The following is a 6,117-nucleotide window of genomic DNA, read 5'->3' on the forward strand; positions in this document are numbered from 1 at the left end:
ATGATCTAAAGTACTACAGATAGGTAACACCTGACATGACCTAAAGTACTATAGATAGGTAACACCTGACATGACCTAAAGTATTACAGATAGGTAACACATGACATGATCTAAAGTACTACAGAGAGGTAACACCTGACATGACCTAAAGTACTACAGATAGATAACACCTGACATTACACAAGGTGGATAAAACCTGTTATGACACAGAGTGCTACAGGTAAATCAAACACAACTCATACAAAGTGCCAGAAGTAGGTAAAAGTGTATGAGACACAAAGTGCTACAAGAAGTCAAACAGTTGCTTTATTTAACTTAAAGGTTCTTTACTACTGTTGTTGTTTTTATTGCAGTCACCAGGAAGAAAGATCAGAGCACACTTTAAAGTTCCAATAAACACACAAATAACACATATTAAAGTTCCAATAAACACTCAAATAACACATATTAAAGTTCCAATAAACACACAAATAACACATATTAAAGTTCCAATAAACACTCAAATAACACATATTAAAGTTCCAATAAACACACAAATAACACATATTAAAGTTCCAATAAACACACAAATAACACATATTAAAGTTACAATAAAATCCCAAGTATCTAAGTGTATTCAAGTTCATAAAGGATCCTGCGTTATTTAAACAACTTAAGATTGGCAAACAGGGAATGTCAAAAGTAATAAAAACACCACTTTACACGCACATATTTTATCTTTGGCATAAAGTCACTTATATGGTGAGAATGTAAGGAAATATATATAAGATGTCTGTAACAAAAACAAACTGAAGTTTCTGGTACACATCTTAATCAGAGTAGTAGTAAACGGAAACTATCTCAAGGTAACACAGTGTATTCAGTTATCTTTTTTTTTGGTTGTTTTTGGTACAACTGTAAAATCATCTTCGACTACTGTTACAGTATTTCATAAATACTAACGGGGAAAATCACCCTTTCATTTTTAGCAGCATATCAATGATATGCTGGTTTGAAATGTTTAATAAAAATCACAGGAAATATGAAAGTCAAATACTGTCCTTTAATATTGGACAACAACTGTTTTTGTTTTAATCTTTTACAGACCATAATTAGCATTTTTTCCAGTCATTTCGGAAACAACAGAGTTAACTTGATATTTATAGTTAAGTACTGTATATAGCATTGTAATGACTACAGAAAATTCATCAACTTAACATTCAAAAAATATTATTTCATTATTAATATTCTTTTATTTCTAGCTTTAAAGCAATTTTTTCTTGGATAAAAGAAACATTTTTCTTCATATAACTTCTAGAAGCCTTCAGTTATGTTGACTCTTAACTAATAAAATATGTAGAGATTGGATAGTTCCTGTTTTGGTCTCTTTCTTGGTCATAACTCTAGTCTGTACTTGACCTAGCACTAATGAACCAAAAAGCATATTTATACCTTTGCATTATCCCGTTCAAGTTTCTTTGCTACGAGGCCCTTGTCCTTTACCCAATAAACACCCAAATAACACATATTAAAGTTCCAATAAACACCCAAATAAAACATATTAAAGTTCCAATAAACACCCAAATAAAACATATTAAAATTACAATAAACACCCAAATAACACATATTAAAGTTACAATAAACACCCAAATAACACATATTAAAATTCCAATAAACACTCAAATAACACATGTTAAAGTTACAATAAACACCCAAATAACACATATTAAAGTTACAATAAACACCCAAATAACACACATTAAAATTCCAATAAACACACAAATAACACATATTAAAGTTCCAATAAACACACAAATAACACATATTAAAGTTCCAATAAATACTCAAATAACACATAACCTTTCAGATCACTTATTACAGTGTGAAAAAACTCTATGGAACAAAATTTTCTTGTAAACTACACAGTAAACATTTTGAAAATCAACACAAATTAATAACAAAATATATAAGAAATTTCAACATTAAAACAAAGACAAAATTACTGAGTACGATGTTATCCCAACTATCTAGAATAATTCGTTTTCACGAGTTTTTAATTTATAAAATTTAATAAAAATAACAGAAATTAATTGTATCTTCTTATAACAGAAATCTCTTTAAAAAACCCATTCAGAGTAACTTTTATTTGTACACTTTTTTGTCCAGAAGTATAAAAGAAAACCTTTGAAACTAAGCAAATCCGATTGTATTTAATAGAATTTTTAAAGTCCTAGTTTTACGTGTTTGATAATCCTAATAGTACTACTTGAATACAAGAAGTTAGAAGACTTATTGATATATTTCACATAATTTTCCATAATTTTTACCTGCGTTCATAGACATAATATCAATCTCCTTTTGTGCAAGCTTTTCTTCTCGAGCCCTCTGATCATCTAACTTCTTTTCAACAGAAATGTCTTTTTCTGAGGGTTGAGCTAACATATTACAAAAAAACAAAAAAACACAACTCAAAATGTTATTAAAAAAAACATTACAAAAATTAAATAATTTTAATATAAAATTATAACACAAAAAAACAATAAAAGAAATTTAAGTGACTTATTTCTCTTTCAGAAATAGGGAATTTATTTAAATGATTTAGAAAAAGCTTGTGCTAAAAAAAAAATAAAAGTGGTAACTTATTAAAAAAGTATTCTTATACTATACACTGAAACTAAAGACAAAATATTTTAGGCATTATCTAGTTTTAAAATAGTTAACATAAAACATAGTACTTACAGAGGTTTTTGTGTATGTTATGTGTAGTGTTTAAAAATAAATGATGTTTTGTGAAGTTTAAATAGCTGTGGTTAACTAGGAAACATATAACTGTAAATAACACAAATAAAAACATCACTGTGAGTAGCATATTAATTAGGATATCACTGTTGAATAATACGTTACTGAGAAACATCTGAGGACAATCAGTGAAACATATCACTGTGTATAACATCTCGAAACAATAGAGAAAAAAGGCCATTTTGTATATTTATATAAATACCTTTAGACTGAGTTTTTGTAACAGAAACATTTTTAGGCTTCTCTTCAGTTGTTGGTTGTTTTGTTGCCTCAGGCAGTAATGTTGATGTTTCTTCTTTCTGTTAAAAATACCAATTACCATTTCACTTGTTTAAGTATGTTAGCAAGTAACATTCTTCTTGAATCTAGCTACATGAGTCATTCTACTGTTATTACAAAGGTGAAAGATGACTTTAATATTGACATAAAAGTTACAATAAACACCCAAATAACACATGTTAAAGTTTACTACAACTTATTATGGTGTTAAGTTTCTAAATGTTTCCTTATAACTTCTACAGATTGACTACTACAACTTATTATGGTGTTAAGTTTCTACACCTGTTTCCTTATAACTTTTACAGATTGACTACTACGACTTCACAGCTTTAAAATATCTTATATCAAATTGACGAACTTAAAACATATTACTTACTAAAGTTTCATTTAAAGCCTTGTAAAGTTTCTGGGTGTGTATTCTCACAGCTTCAACAGCTTCTTCTTCTGCTGAAACAGCATCCTTTGACAGCTTCTCTAACGATTCTATTCCCTCTTCGACTTTCTGTTGAAGTGCTATGAAAACATTACACCAATGCTTTAATAGTTAATCTTAAATTTAAGCTACTAAAATTAAAACAACCTACATGTTTCTTATAACTTCTACAGATTGACTACTACAACTTATTACAGCATTAAGTTTCTACACCTGTTTCCTTATAACTTCTACAGATTGACTACTACAACTTATTACAGCGTTAAGTTTCTAAATGTTTCCTTATAACTTCTACAGATTGACTACTACAACTTATTATGGTGTTAAGTTTCTAAATGTTTCCTTATAACTTCTACAGATTGACTACTACAACTTATTACAGCTTAAGTTTCTACAGTTTCCTTATAACTTCTACAGATTGACTACTACAACTTATTACAGCATTAAGTTGGTACTATATTTACAAAACTTACTTGACATCAGCTGCAGTTCTCGGTACTATATTTACAAAACTTACTTGACATCAGCAGCAACCGTTGAAGCTTTGCTTATGGCTGCATCTCTCACTACATTGGCAGCACTGATGTCATCCCAAACACGTCTGTCTTCAACATCCTGTTTGATTGACATTAACATCAATGACTGGGTTATTGGTATGTCTATCTAATGTCCTGTTAAAGACTTATACTACAACAGTAATGAATGAAATACTAGTTTGTATATCTTTTTGTTTGGGTTAAACAACTACATAGATTGCAAGTTTTTCACCACCAGGTGTCCTACAAATACTTCTACAGTATTAAATGAATTAGTTACAAAGCTTTTGCATTGAAAACTGCAATAATGAAAGTGACTAAAAGTGGAAGAATATGAAATAAGAAAGTTAATTCTACAAGAATGATGTAAACTTTATGTTTTATTCCACTATTTTTTATGCTTCTGGTTCCCAAGACCAAAAAATTGTTTTAACGCATAACTTTCGAAATGGAAAAACTCTGCTGTATCTTCAAATTTTTCAACTGTAACTGTTTCTATTCTAGTGTTTTATCCACACATAATTTTTGTTGGCTGCGTTGTTCTTAAAAGTTTCAAATGTGGTTTTCTCTCCGAATACAATTAATAACTTGCAATCACTTCTACTCTTTAAAGGCACAACTTTTAACTTTATCTATAGGTTAAAACTAGTAGAACTTCCATAAAGACACAAAAATAAAAATTATCCCGATTCACTTTTTGTGACGTGAACATGACACCACACCTAGTTGCTGCATTAGTTTGGTTCAAATTGATGCATTTCATTTCAGTGTTTTGTGTTTTCTTTTCTAAAACAAACATGTGTAATGACTTTATCCGTTCGACAATGATTTGACTATTACTAATTCTCATTGCGTGAAACAAACCTATATGATGTAACATTTAAAGATTTGTTATTGAACAAATGTATTTAAGAACCAATATTAGTACTACTCACCTACATTTCATCTAAGGCTTTGTTACATTTCTACACGTGTGTCCTTAAAACTTTTACAGATTGACGAGAACTGCAGCTGATGTCAAGTAAGTTTTGTAAATATAGTACCGAGAACTGCAGCTGATGTCAAGTAAGTTTTGTAAATATAGTACCGAGAACTGCAGCTGATGTCAAGTAAGTTTTGTAAATATAGTACTGAGAACTGAATGTTCTCTACACTACTTCTGGTTTATCATTCTGTTATTTTAATAGTATTATTGGTTGAGTCAAAACACAGGATTGATAGTTATAACTCAAATACTGTCTTTTGTCATGTCACAATTGAAGATTTTAAAAGGGTTACAATAGTTTAGATGTTTAATTTATCAAATATTTCTTATTTGTGCTGAAAAGGTATTTGAATCTTGATTCTAATTTCATTGTTCTGGATAGAATTTTGGAAGTAATTACAATTAAAGCTTTAATAAGAAGTAAATTTTGTTTTCCTTTCCAAATCTAGGTTAGAATTTTTCTTTATTTACTGGTTTATGAAGAAGTTTTAGCTGGGTTAAACCTCTTTTAAATGATTAAATAAAGTTATTTTCAAAACAAGTTTTTGAAATTACTAATTTCTCTAAAATGTATTGTATTTCCTTATTTAAAAATATGGTCAACAAAAAGTTTACATTACTTAGTAAAATTAAAAAAAAAATGACTTGTGTTGCCAACGTATTTAGAAAACATAATTTTTTTCCATTTTTAAGTCATTTAATAAAATTAAAACAATACTTCCTGGCACTAAAGATAAAAAGATATTCTACAAAAAAAAGGTATATATCAAATTAGATGTGAATTTAACAAAAATATATATTGACCAAACTAGCCAGTTAATGGTTTATTGTGTTGCATTGTTCTGATCTTATCAATCAATATGATATTCGATAAATCTTGTACGCATGACTTTCCGTAAACTTGTTTTGTAGATTTGATCCCCTTTTTTTTTATTATAACATCTCTGAAATAAATGAATTAATGAGTTATTGTGGTACCTCTACAATTGTTTCTTATCACAACAAAACCTTGTTTTTGAATACTCATTACACTCTTGGGAAGATCAAAAATAATAAACTTCACGCAGGCTAGAAATCTATGCTACAGTGTAGTTGAGAAATAATAC

The 6,117-nt window shown here is 28.8% G+C and overlaps 1 protein-coding gene across 1 annotated transcript in view; it reads right to left on the reverse strand.

Moving 5' to 3' along the window:
* LOC106469159 (MICOS complex subunit MIC60-like) overlaps positions 1-6,117 on the reverse strand; it is a 55,465-nt gene that overhangs the window by 26,295 nt on the left and 23,053 nt on the right. The window contains exon 3 of the mRNA XM_013929624.2: positions 4,008-4,105. The gene's annotated coding sequence lies outside the window, so the exon portion shown is untranslated. The remainder of the gene's footprint in view (positions 1-4,007; positions 4,106-6,117) is intronic.

The sequence above is a fragment of the Limulus polyphemus genome, unplaced genomic scaffold (genome assembly GCF_000517525.1).
Source record: "Limulus polyphemus unplaced genomic scaffold, Limulus_polyphemus-2.1.2 Scaffold3329, whole genome shotgun sequence".
Taxonomy (NCBI): domain Eukaryota; kingdom Metazoa; phylum Arthropoda; class Merostomata; order Xiphosura; family Limulidae; genus Limulus; species Limulus polyphemus.